The 13,350-nt window shown below is 52.3% G+C and overlaps 1 pseudogene; it reads left to right on the top strand.

Annotated features, from left to right (window-relative positions):
- Positions 1-11,708: 11,708 nt before the first annotated feature.
- LOC121446464 lies at positions 11,709-12,724 on the top strand (annotated as a pseudogene).
- Positions 12,725-13,350: the final 626 nt, after the last annotated feature.

Here is a 13,350-nt window from a genome sequence, read left to right as displayed (position 1 = left end):
TCATCAGCCTTAGAGGGCATTTGACTCCAAAGCCAGCTGTCAGCCTGCTCTGCCCTGGCACCACCTCCCCTGAGGCTGGCTGCGATTGTAACCACCTGTAGCACGAAAGTGCAAATGTTTCTTTCACTGTGCAGTTTGAGTGAGCAGCTGGGACTGCCGCATGGTGTGGTCCCACATCGGGGGAGGAAGGTGGAATGTCCGTGGCAGCCTGAGATCTGCAGAGCCCGCATGCTCTCTAGGGGCTGTGTCAGCGGCTGATGCTGATGCGATGCACTGGTCCTCGGGAAACAGCCACCTCTGAGTCCTGGGCCAGCGTAGCCGCTTACCTCAGCTGCTGTTCTGATCATGCTCTACCCCTAGTGCCGCCATCTACAGCCACCTGTCTGAGGCCTTTGCAGCACGGCTGCTCTTACTGGTCATGCAGTGGTATCATTTGTAGCTCACAGTCAACCCCTGAGCTTCCAGAAGACCCAGGAGTGCTGTCCTGTTCTGCCCTTGCTGGTCTGGGTGGGCCTCCACCACTAAAGACTTTATCTTTTTTCTTTCTTTTTAAATTGTTTTTATTGAGCTATATATTTTTCTCTGCTCCTTTCCCTTCCTCTCCCCTCCCCTTTTACCCTCTCCCATGATTTTTTTCCTTTTTTAAACATAGTGTATGTGTGTGTACATGTGTGTATGTGCTACAGCAGAAGACGAGTGTTCTCTTTCACTGTGAGCTCTGCCAGTTGACCTAAAGTCATCAGACTTGGCAGTAAGTGCCTTTACTAGCTGAGCCATCTTGTGAGCCACCTGGTCAGCCCACTAGTCGCTTTTAAAGCTCCTGGGTAATTCTGGTGCACACTCAGGCCTGAGGTCACAAACCAGAGGATCACAAGGCCGCTTCTGCTACCCTCTGGCCATGTGACTGTGCTAAGTTACCTTTTAAGGCTTTCTCATGAGGTGAATGCAATCGCCTTTACAGAGGTCGTGTGAAGATCGGCTGAGAGAACACACGGCAGTGCTGACCCTGTGCAGGCTACACCGTGAGTGCTCACTAAACATTCACACGGCGGTGCTGACCCTGTGCAGGCTACACCGTGAGTGCTCACTAAACATTCACACGGCGCTGCTGACCCTGTGCAGGCTACACCGTGAGTGCTCACTAAACATTCACACGGCGCTGCTGACCCTGTGCAGGCTACACCGTGAGTGCTCACTTGGCCCTAATGATAGTAAGAATTTCCCAGAAACCTCAGCAGCGTTTGGTACTGGTTAAAAACTTAGCCTTGCTGGTCAGAGATGCTGTTCTCTGTTAGCTGTTGGAAAGATTGTTAGTGCCACCCAGCTTCACCCTCCTAGCTTCTCTGCTCAGAGCTGCCACAACCTGGCACCACAGGACAGTGTCTCTGCCACCCTCCAGTGCACAGCAGGGTCTCGGGTGGGGAAGCAGGCTGCATACACCATGGGGGGGGTGCTCTTTCTCAGTGAAACCTTATAGTCCTGAGGCTACTGGCCAGCACGTGGTGTAGGCTCTGGCTGTTCTGCCCACCTCCATGTGCTTGGCTCTACCCTCTGGTTTTGTCCTTGTGGGCCAGGCATCTCACTGCACACCTAGCATCCAGGCATCTAACTCCACACCTAGCATCCAGGCATCTAACTCCACACCTAGCATCCAGGCATCTAACTCCACACCTAGCATCCAGGCATCTCACTCCACACCTAGCATCCAGGCATCTAACTCCACACCTAGCATCCAGGCGTCTCACTGCACACCTAGCATCCAGGCATCTCACTCCACACCTAGCATCCAGGCGTCTCACTGCACACCTAGCATCCAGGCATCTAACTCCACACCTAGCATCCAGGCGTCTCACTCCACACCTAGCATCCAGGCGTCTCACTCCACACCTAGCATCCAGGCATCTCACTCCACACCTAGCATCCAGGCGTCTCACTCCACACCTAGCATCCAGGCGTCTCACTCCACACCTAGCATCCAGGCGTCTCACTCCACACCTAGCATCCAGGCGTCTCACTCCACACCTAGCATCCAGGCGTCTCACTCCACACCTAGCATCCAGGCGTCTCACTGCACACCTAGCATCCAGGCGTCTAACTCCACACCTAGCATCCAGGCGTCTCACTCCACACCTAGCATCCAGGCGTCTCACTCCACACCTAGCATCCAGGCGTCTCACTCCACACCTAGCATCCAGGCGTCTCACTGCACACCTAGCATCCAGGCGTCTCACTCCACACCTAGCATCCAGGCGTCTCACTCCACACCTAGCATCCAGGCGTCTCACTGCACACCTAGCATCCAGGCGTCTCACTCCACACCTGGCATCCAGGCGTCTCACTGCACACCTAGCATCCAGGCGTCTCACTGCACACCTAGCATCCAGCAGTTGCTCCTTTCCTGGCCGTGTGACTCCTGGATGGGCTTCTCAACCACAGCAGCCATCTTGCTGTGAGGAGGGGAGTGCCACTTCCGCAACGAAAGCCAGAAATGTTTCCACATTTATCACATAATGGTGAGCCTGGCGATGGTCAGCTTTAATCCCAGCACTCAAGAGACAGAGGCAGACAGATCTCTTTGAATTTGAGGCCAGCCTGATCTACATAGGAAGTTCTAGGCCAACCAGGATTACATAGAGTCTTTCTTTCCCCACCCCTTCCCTCCTTTCTCTCTTCTCTCCCTCTCCTTCACCTTCTTTCTCTCCTTCCTTTCTCTCTCAAAAAAGTTTTGGTCACATGAATTCACTGTGATGAAAATGAACAAGAAAACCAAATTACTTTCCTCCAACCATACACGGTGTGACTACCTTCCTCCAATCACACACACAGTATGACTACCTTCCTCCAATCACACACACAGTATGACTACCTTTCTCCAACCATACATGGTGTGACTACCTTCCTCCAATCACACACACAGTATGACTACCTTTCTCCAACCACGCAGAGTGTGACCACCTCCCTCCAACCACGCAGAGTGCGACTACCTTCCTCCCTCATGCATGAGCATGCTCTGGTTACCTGCTGCTTTGGTGTGTAGTCGCCATTCTCTGCCAATATGTATTGATGTCTGGTGTCCAGGCCACAGGCCGTCTCCCCCAGTGTGCTCCCGAGTGTCTAGAGCTGTGTTAAGTGCCCCGCAGCTGTCTTGTGCAGCACTAAATCCCTATTAATCCATCGCAGGAGCCCTCCACACCCATGCCCACTCACACTCCATTGTGTGTCCATCATTCTCATCACAGGGTGTCCTGCCTGTCATTCAGAATTAGCCCTACCCTCCCCACACCCAGGTGTCAGAAACCCGAAAAAACCGAACCATCACAGAGTACCTACCATGTGTCCAATACAGGCCATTTACTTAACATGCCTTATCTTTGTGAGCCAGGACTGTCCCCATCCTGTTACTAGGTAAACTGAGGCCCTAGGAAGAGAAAGGACTTGCCCCAGGCTCTTGAGACAGGCAAGGGTCAGAGCGCAGGGAAACCCATGTCTGTGATGTCAGATCTATTCCTGGGCAGTCTGACTTGTCATGCCCAGCTCAGCCTCTTTCCTCTCAGTCCTTGTTGCTTCCTGTGCATGAGCCCCTCATTGACACAGAACAGGGAGGTGGAGCTGTCGACAGGCATGAGCATTCTTCCTGCAGTAAACTTGGAGGGCCCCTTCCCCCCCCCACAGGAAGTCTGACACCAGATTGAAGGAGCCCATGCGCTCAGCATGTCTTTTCCAAACAAATGTGTGAAGAGACGTGTGAACTGGCATCAACTGCATCAGAGTCCCAAAGCATCAACTTCGCAAGACCTTCGGTGGTACTGATAAGGAAACCAACTCCAGAGAGACCTGCCAAGGGTCCCACGGTGAACTGCTTCGTGTTCCTCTGTCATTGCTGTTCCATAGCTGGGATGCTATGCACAGCCCATCTCGGCCTCACTCTGTACTCCCTGCCTAGCCTGGCGCCTGGAATCTGCTCTGCCTCTCTGGTCAGTTTCCCCACATGCAAAATGGCAGGCAGTGTGCTCAACCTTTTGGGGGTCATCAGGTTTACAGTTGTGATGGGCCCTATGGCACAGCTCGCAGGGTCTCTCTGTACAGTCCCTTGTCTGAAGCTGGCAGCAATGCAGTATAGGGTTTCTAGTAGTACGCAGAAGGTGCCAGCAGGTGTGTGTGGGGGGGCTCACTAAAGAGGGAGGAGACCAAAATTAAGACCGACTGCTTTGGCCAACCAATGCTGGATTTGCTGGTGCATGGCTGTGGTTACCAGGCTGGGTGCAGGGCATCTTGGGTAGTAGCAGATTGACCCTTCCATTTTACAGGGAGGCAGCCGGACAGGTGTGCCCTCTGACAGGTTGGATGACTGCCAGCCTGCTTGGTGCTGACCAGAGCCCGTGTCCGGATGAAAGACAGCTCTGCCCTCCCTCGCCCTGCTACCTGAGACTCTTGAGGGGCTCGAGGCCTGGAGCCCCTGACTGAGACATCTAGTCAAATCTGAGTTTTCTGTCTCATTTATTTTTTCCTCACTGCAGGCCTATGTGATGAATGAGATTGCAGATACAGGGGGATGGGCCCCGCCTCCAGCGGCTGGATCCTCTTGGGGCCCTGCAAAGGGGTCACAGACTCCTCTGCTCCCGACTCCTCCCCAGCTCCCTCCTTGTGTTAGTGGAGGGACAGGGAGGCTTGAGTGAATCTGATAATAGAGCCAACTCGTGCACCCAGGGATGGGACACCCAGGGATGGGACACCCAGGGATGGGGACACACAGGGATGGGGACACCCAGGGATGGGGACACCCAGGGATGGGACACCCAGGGATGGGGACACCCAGGGATGGGACACCCAGGGATGGGGACACACAGGGATGGGGACACCCAGGGATGGGACACCCAGGGATGGGGACACACAGGGATGGGGACACATAGGGATGGGACACCATGTGCCAAGTGGGCCCTTTTGGACCGTGCTCTGCTGACCCCTCCCACGTGCCCTCTCACTGTAAGGGTTCTGTGACTGGAGGACATCATTCAAAGCCCTTTCATGTGTAGATTGCTGTGTAGACTGAGGCAGGGAACCTCCATGGTACCCCCAGGCCTCCCAAGACCCGTAGGTCTTCCTCTTCTTCCCAGAGAAAGATGCTGCCTCTTGACAAGGCTAAGGCTGGCAGGTCTGCCCCAGTTGTGAGTCATAAGCACCCCTGCTATGTACAGGGAATTAGGCTAGGCACCAGAGACGTGACCTGAACTGCTCCTGGAGACCCACTGGCTTCATTTGCCCTCAGCTGGTGGATGAGACATTGTGAGAGATCAGAGTGACCAGGATGTAGACAAGGCAAGGAGAGACAGGTTGCTGTGTAAGCCAAGAGAGATATCTTGTCCTCTCTGGGCCTCAGTCTCTCTATTCATAGAAAGTATATTTGTTTAACACAGCAGGACCTTGAGCCTTGTGTCTTATTTACCCGCCACTGATGACTATTCTGTGAATTGGCTTTGTTTTATGGCCCAGCACCCTCCTACCCCCCAGTTGTAGGACTTTAGTCAGGTCATCTCCTTATGGAGTTGGCAGGCTCCTCTACCCATGTCCCATGTGGTCCAAGCATCCAGGAAGTGAAGCTGCTGTTGTTCTTACAGGGGAAACTGAGGCTCAAAGAGGCCACCTGTGCCCAGAGCAGCAGATCCAGGCCTCAGACCTGGTGACAGCAGCTGTCGAAGCCAGGGTCCCCTGCTTGCTTTCTAACAAGGGCTGGGTCCCGCCGTTCTTCCTGCTCCTGTGGGTGGCAGCAGGAAGGCAGGGTTGGCTGTGCTGAGCTGGACACTGAACTTAAACCACAGTGCCCACATACCAGATTGCCAGGGCTCCGGGAGTTGGAGGACATGACCTTGGAGGATGAGGTTTCCTGGACCCAGGCACCTGCCATCTGTTGCCAAGGCAACACATCTGTTCCACGCCCCCTATGACCCCGCAGAGTGGGGGACTTCAGCATGCGCAAGCCGGCCTGTCCTTGGCAGCAAGTGGTTGCCCATTCCTCCAGCCATCTGCCTCAAAGATCCGAGTCCACCAAGACCATCCCCCAATACAGCCACAAAGGTCCAGACTGTGGATGGGGACACTGAGGCACGGAGCTGGGGAGTGACCTGCCCCTGGACAGTGCATTTGCAGTACACTGGGATGTTGGCCCAGGTTTCCTAGAGGACTGAGGACACTGGCTTGAGCTCAGCCAGCCCCGAGGCCTGGAGAAGGGGCCAAAGCTAATGTAACCTTGCTTCCCACAGCTGTGGCCCTTCCATTGTGGCCCCCTGAGCTCTCCAGAGCCAGCCGAAAGGGGGCGGGGCTCCAAACGGCCTTTTGGACTAGAGGCTGTGAGACGTGGATGTCAAGGTCAGGATGTCCCACCTCTCCAAGCCCTGGCTTGCCCTCTCTGGGCCCAGGTCTCTCTGCTACTTCTGAGGGTTTGATCTCCAGTCCTATCCTTGATTCCCGTGGCTTTTAACATGGCGCTGGGAAGTCTCTCTGCTTACATACCTCACATGCACAAATCTCCAACCTCGCTGGGGAAGGGTTGATGGGTGCTGCCTGACCTCCGCCCCAGCCAGCTGTTCCCCTGGAATAGGGGCGGGGCTGCTGTGCAAGCAGGTCAGGTTCCAGTGTAGACCTTGGGTCCTTCACACACATTATAAAGGTCACTCAGCTCTGGCCCAGGCCCTCTATTTAGTTTTTTTTATTTATTTTGTTTATGTATATATATTTTGGAGACGGTCTCATATAGCCCAGGCTGGCCTCCGGTTCACCACGTAGCCAAGGATGGCCTTGAATTCCTCATCTTCTTGCTTCTACTTTACGAATGCTGAGATTGCAGGCCTCCCACCACCATCCCTGGCTCCTCTGTCTAGTTTGAAAAAGAGATTCTAAAAATCTGGCTGCCATGATACAATTCAGTTTTTAAATACTACTAAGAATGAATGAAAAGCCAATTACAAAGAAAAGGGGGGGAAAGGCCAGGCCAAGCTTTTTGTGAGCTGAAAAGGTCCCCAGGGTGAGAGTCCTTGGGAGAGCAGCCCTGGGGAGGACTTCTGGGCCCGGGGTGGGAGGATTGCCTGTGGAATCTGATTACTCTGCCTCGGTGAAATGGCAGGCTGGGGCCGCAGGGCGCCAGCGGTCGGTGCTGCCAGCGCTCGCAACCCAGCTCGCTCTGTCCCCGGGAGGCACAGATGGCTTTTTTTTTTAAGCAGTGTCAGTATTGGCTTCTTTCTGCTCTGATGAATAGATACTAAAGAGGCAGTGACATTATTTGAGATAACAGAGAGAGCAGAAAAGGGGTCAGCGCGGGAGAGAGAGAGAACAGCAGAGCCAGCAGATAAAGGGGAGGTCTGAGGGGTGGAGCACCCTGGCTGGGGTCCCCCACCGACCTCATCAAAGCCCCCCCTCCCAGCCTGGCTCCCCTGCTGGCCACGGAGCTCCGGGCCGCCTCAGAGAGTCCCAGCTTGCGTGCTCCGGTCCCTCCTCCCGGGCCCCGCCCCCGATACTGCCTTTTCAATTCCATTCAATTAGGCCTCCCCGCTCAGAAGCTTGTCTCCTCTGATATCCAGGCTAACTGATGGGATTAGAGCTGTTTGTATAACACAGAGCCACTGCCGCCGGGGCCCAGGGACTTGGTTATTTATGGAGCGGCCAGGATACTATCCCCCTGGGACCTGCTTCCTCCAGAGGAGGGCTGAGGACCCCTGTTCTCTGCCGCTGTCTTTCCCCATCTTGTAGTCTGAGGAACAGTGGGTGGGAAGGAAAGAAAAAGCCTAGATAGAAGACTTAAGTTCAATGCCCAGCTCTGCCACGTGCTGGTTGTGTGACCCTGGACGAGCGGCATCTCTGAGCCTCCGAGTAGGTCATCTTTGTGTGGTTCGGTTTTCAAGATAAGGTTTTTTATGCATCTCAGGCTAGTCTTGAATTCATAGCTACCCCCCTGCCTCAGCTTCCAAGAGCTGAGATTAATGAGGCAGCCGCCCGGCTGAACCTGATTCTCCATGTGGAAACAGCTCAGCAGATGGCTGGGTGGATAGTGAGGTGCTGGGTGGGACATCTGCCGAGCTTGCACCATTCACTTGCCTGTTCAGTGACACCTCTGCCAAGCGCTTACAGCGGCAGCAGTGCAGGAAGGACCCTTAGTGAAGTAATGGTGGACCTAGCCACCCCTACCCCTGGTCCACCTGTAGGAAGTGTCTATCCCAGTGCAGGGGATGACAGCGTGGAATTTCTTGGGTGCTGCATGAACCACACAGGGTGCAGAGACAGAACAGGGTTAAACCAGCCTCCCCTGACACCCTGGCCCCTGCCCTCCTTACCTGCCTCCCCTGGCCCCTTGGTCCTCATCATCAGACTAGCTCCAGGTCTCAGCCTCTTGCCCCCCCCCCCAGCCTTCCCACGAGTCCTGCCTACCTTCTGAGTGGCCCTCCCCCTGTCATTGTCAACCCTGCCATTCTGGGTTGGGGGTGCAGGTGGGTAGCCACCTTGTTCATTTCTGTCTTACCCAAAGCCGCAGGTGTGTGGCTCGCTATAACTGCCCGAGGTTCTGAGACGACTGCAGAGATGAAGAAAGGGAGAGAGGGAGGGAGGATTTAAGGAAGTGGCTTCTCCTTGTTCATGGTGGCCACCCTGCTGGCTGTGGAGCCCATGGTCCTGAGCATGCCCCTCAACCCTCCAAAGGGGCTTCTGGGTGTTGGCATGAGTGTGCTCAGGTCTTGGTCTGAAGGGTTGCGTTTGTCTCCTACCCTCTGTCTACCCAAAGAGAAGGGAAGTTCTTCGCGGCCTCTCTCTCCCAGCATCCACAGCTGGTGCCCCTGTGACTGAAAGAGATGCATGGGCCCCAGGCCAAAAAAGGCCCTCATGGGGTAGGGTAAGGCTGGGCTATTCATTACACCGCTGTCTTCACTGCATCAGCCGTAGCTCAGCAGAGGGTGTCCCTGGGAAAATGCAAGCCTGGACAGTTATAAAAACCCAGGGTTGGGTCGGCAAGATGATAGAGTGGGTAAAAGCTTGCAGGGAAGGCGGACAGTCTGAGTTCAGTTCCTGGACCCGCGTGATGGAGAGAGGACCAGCTCCTGAAAGTTGTCCTCTGACCTTCACACATTCATGGTGGGATGCACAGAACTACACATATAGTATCCATACACATTGTCACTCATATACATGTATATACATAGACAGTGAATAACGTAACTTGTTTTAACCCAGTGTAATAAAAGTCAGCCACGTGTTGGGTTTGCTGGCGCACACTTGGAATCTTAGCACTGAGGAGGTTGAGGCAGAGGGATCAAAGGTGCCAGGTCATCTTGGGTTGGAGAGTCTCTCTAAAACAAAACAACACAACCCAGCCTCCACTTACCAGCTGAATTTGCCTGTCCCAACTGTGAACTTCTGGCCTCCTTCTACCCTACAGCAGCTCTCAAGGGGCGGTCTGTTACACACAGGTTCAGAGTGGTGCTGAGCATAGCAGCGTCAGCCAGCCAGGCAGGGCTGCAGTTGGCATCGGTCAGACACCTGCTGACCCGTCTGGCTTGCTGTGTATCAGATAACACTTGGAGAAGTAGGAATTGCCCCTCAGACTGCAGAGGGAAACTGAGTCTCTGAGTGGGCACAGCTGGGGGGAGGCAGCCTCCACCTGTGGTTTCTACCTCAGCTCCAGTCCCTGGGTTGTTTCACGGTTGGATTAGGTCAGTGGTTCTCAACCTGTGGGTCGCAACCCCTTTGGGATCAAATGAGCCGTTTGCGGGAGTAGCCTACGGCCATTGGAAAACAGATCTTTACAGTGTGATTCATAACAGGAGCAAAATCACCATTATAAAGCAGCAATGAAAATGATTTACGGTTGGGGGAGGAACTGAACATGAGAAGGGCTGCAGCATCAGGAAGGTTGAGATGCACTGGATTAGATCCTGGATGGGCAATCAGGGCTTCACATCAGTCGGACTGAAGGTCTCAAGACCCCCTGCAAGTGGCACTGTGCTGGCTAATTTTATGTCACCTTGACACAAGTTAGATTATCTGAAAGGAGGGAACCCTGATTGAGACAATGTCTCCATAAGATCCAGCTCCAGGGCATTTTCTTAATTAGTGATTGATGAGGGTGGGTGGTGCCATCCCTGGGCTGGTGGTCTTGGGTTCTATAAGAAAGCAGGCTGAGCAAACCAGGAGGAGCAAGCCAGTGAGCGGCACCCTCCATGGCCTCTGCTTCAGCTCCTGCCTCCAGGTCCCTACCGTGCTTGAGTTCCTGTCCTGACTTCCTTTGATGGTGGACAGTGATGTGGAAGAGTGAGCTGAATTAACCCTTTCCTCCCCAAGTTGTTTTGATCGTGGTGTTCATCACAGCAACAGTGACCCTAAGACAGATGGATGCCAGTTTAGTGGGGTGCTGCTGTGATGGCACTGAAGGTGTTTGGGGGAGGACTGTGTGTGGAAGGACACGGGGATGGAAAAGCCAGTGAGTGCTGAGAGCTCATAGGCTGCTCCGTGGGGCCTGGGAGGAGGAGACTGCTGAGAATAGTACAGCTGATGGAAATCTGCAGGGTTTGAAAGAAAATGGCCCCCAAAGGGAGTGACGCTGTTAGGAGGTGTGGCCTTGTTGGAGGAAGTCTGTCACTGTGGCAGTGGGCTTTGAGGTCTCTTTTGCTCAAGCTTCCCTCAGTGTGACACTCAGATCACATCCTGTTGCCTGCTCGATGTAAGACTCTGTTCCTTTTCCAGCACCAGGTCTGCCTTTATGCCTCTGTGTCTCACCTAGATACATAGATGATAATGTGTATCAGTCCTAGGTGATAATGGACTGAACTCTGAAACCGTATGTGAACCACCACCATTAAATGTTTTCCTTTGTAAGAGTCGCCATGGTCATAGTGTCTCTTCACAGCAATGGAAACCCTAACTAAGACCTTAGGAAATTTCAGAGAGAAGTTTAAAGAACACTCTTTTGAGTTGAGATTCTGTGGTGTCTGATTGGCTGGGACTGACGAATCAGCTATGATTAACAAAAGACTAGAATCACTAAAATAAAACCTTTGCTTTTCTGGGATAATGGATGCGGGTCAGCCAGAAATAAGAGATTATCGGTGATCAAGAAGAGACCAGCATCACCGAGATGAAGTCTCCTGGGAAGTGTGTCCTCAGGGCCAGCACACAGAAGCTGGGGTCCAGAGGAAGCCAAGGTTGTGCCTCGTGCTGGCAGCTGAACTTGGTAGTGCAAGAGTCACCAGGAGGTGCTGGCTTTGAAGGCCTGCAGGGGTCATGGGGAGCAGCTGAGGCCTGGCACTGTGTGGCAGGGCTGGAGTCCCTGAAGAGAGCCCAGGAGAGGCCAGCGGTGAAAGTGCAGCCCAGTTGCAGCAGAGACCCCAGGATTGTGGATGGCCACAAGAACAGCAGCAGTGGAGTGGAGCCAGCCTGAGCCTAGAAGACAAGCTGTGTGCTGCAGAGGGCGGAGCTGGAGAAGTGTCCAAGTCCTTTGAAGGAGTCCAAAAGATGGGGAGTGGATCCCAGATACTATTGAACATTGAATTATTTATGTAGTTGGAGTTTGTTTGGCTTTGCTCAGATTGTGAGTAGTTCTTTCCTCTTAAAGTGAGAAAATATTTAATTAATTTTTTTTTTTTTTAGGTTAAAGATGCCCACATTTGGGAGACTTTTTAAAAAAAACTTTGGGCCATTTCGTGGACGCCAGGGCATTGAGAGCATCTGCGGAAGCAAATCGCGAGGGTGCGGGTGGGCCTCGTCGGAGTGTTGGGATTTGAACTGCGGTTCTCAAACCCAGGATCTCGAAATGCATCGTGATTCCTGTCCATTAGATTGTAAGGTGTATGTAGGTAATCTTGGAAACAACGGGAACAAGACTGAATTAGAACGGGCATTTGGCTATTATGGACCGCTCCGAAGTGTGTGGGTTGCTCGAAACCCTCCTGGCTTTGCTTTGCTTTCGTTGAATTTGAGGATCCCCGAGATGCTGCTGACGCTGTCCGAGAGCTAGATGGAAGAACACTATGTGGCTGCCGAGTAAGAGTGGAGCTGTCGAAAGGTGAGAAAAGAAGTCGGAATCGTGGCCCCCCTCCCTCTTGTGGTCGTCGCCCTCGAGATGATTACCGTAGGAGGAGTCCTCCACCTCGGCGAAGATCTCCAAGAAGGAGAAGCTTCTCTCGAAGCCGGAGCAGGTCACTTTCTAGAGATAGGAGAAGAGAAAGGTCTCTGTCTCGTGGGAGAAACCACAAGCCGTCTCGATCTTTCTCTAGGTCTCGTAGCCGATCTAGGTCAAATGAAAGGAAGTAGAAGACCAGTTTGCAAAAGAAGTGGTGTACAGGAAGTAACTTCATTTGACAGGAGTTTTGTTTGAGACTTCATAAGCTTGGTGCATTTTTAAGATGTTTTAGCTGTTCATGTTCCCTTAAGCAAGATTGAATTTGCTTTGAACTTTAGTTTTTCATAGACTGAAATAAACCTAGATCCTGCCCAGTTAAAGTGTGATGTACTAATGATAAACCACTGATGGAAATTGAAAAAAACTAGTTTCTTAGCTGAATTACAGTCGGGAGCTGTGGGGGAAATGATAAGCAGTCTGTAAAAGCTGCTGTTAAACACAAGTTAACAGGGAAAGGGGTGGGAACTGCTCTCTGAAGACTTTCAAAGAGGTTCCTCACTGATTGCTCTCTATGGAGGAAGCTGTTTGTAACATTGTTTATTTGGAAATGGGAGACTAAGTTGCCAGTTGGTTTAAGGGTTCATTGTAGAGCTGAACCTCTGAGTTCCTGTGCAAGATTGCCTTTTCATGCTGTCATTTGTAATATGTTTGTGAGAGTCCTTGGGATTAAAGTTTTGGTTACAAAAAAAATAAAATAAAAAAGACTTTGGATTTAAAAACAGACTATTTTATCTTATTTATTTTTAATTAATTAATTAAAAAAACCTATCTTTTCTCATTATACATTCCAATCCCAGTTCCCACTCTCTCCCCTCCTCCCACTTTCTCCACCTTCCCCCTCACTACCCCCCAGACTGACTATTTTAAAGAGACTGAATTGTTAAGTGTTTGAGTTTTTAGAGAGTGTAGGACTTTGAAAATTGATATTAATGTGTGATTTTGGGGAAGAACAAGAAAGGAAAGGCTACGGCTTAACAGTGATGTGTTTGTGTCAAGCTGACAAGGGGTCAATTGTGCTGGCTGGTTTTCTGTCAACACAAGCTGGAGTCATCTGAAAGGAAGGAACCGTGCTGAGAAAACACTTCCATAAGATCAGGCTGTAAGGCATTTTCTTAATCAGTGATTGATGGGGAGGGCCCAGCCCATTGTGAATGGGGCCATCCTTGGGTCCTGGGTTCTATAAGAAAGCAGGCTGT

This window comes from Microtus oregoni, unplaced genomic scaffold (assembly GCF_018167655.1).
Source record: "Microtus oregoni isolate MIOR12 unplaced genomic scaffold, Mior012 000003F_ref0000135, whole genome shotgun sequence".
Classification (NCBI taxonomy): domain Eukaryota; kingdom Metazoa; phylum Chordata; class Mammalia; order Rodentia; family Cricetidae; genus Microtus; species Microtus oregoni.
This window is presented reverse-complemented; position numbering and strand designations above follow the sequence as displayed.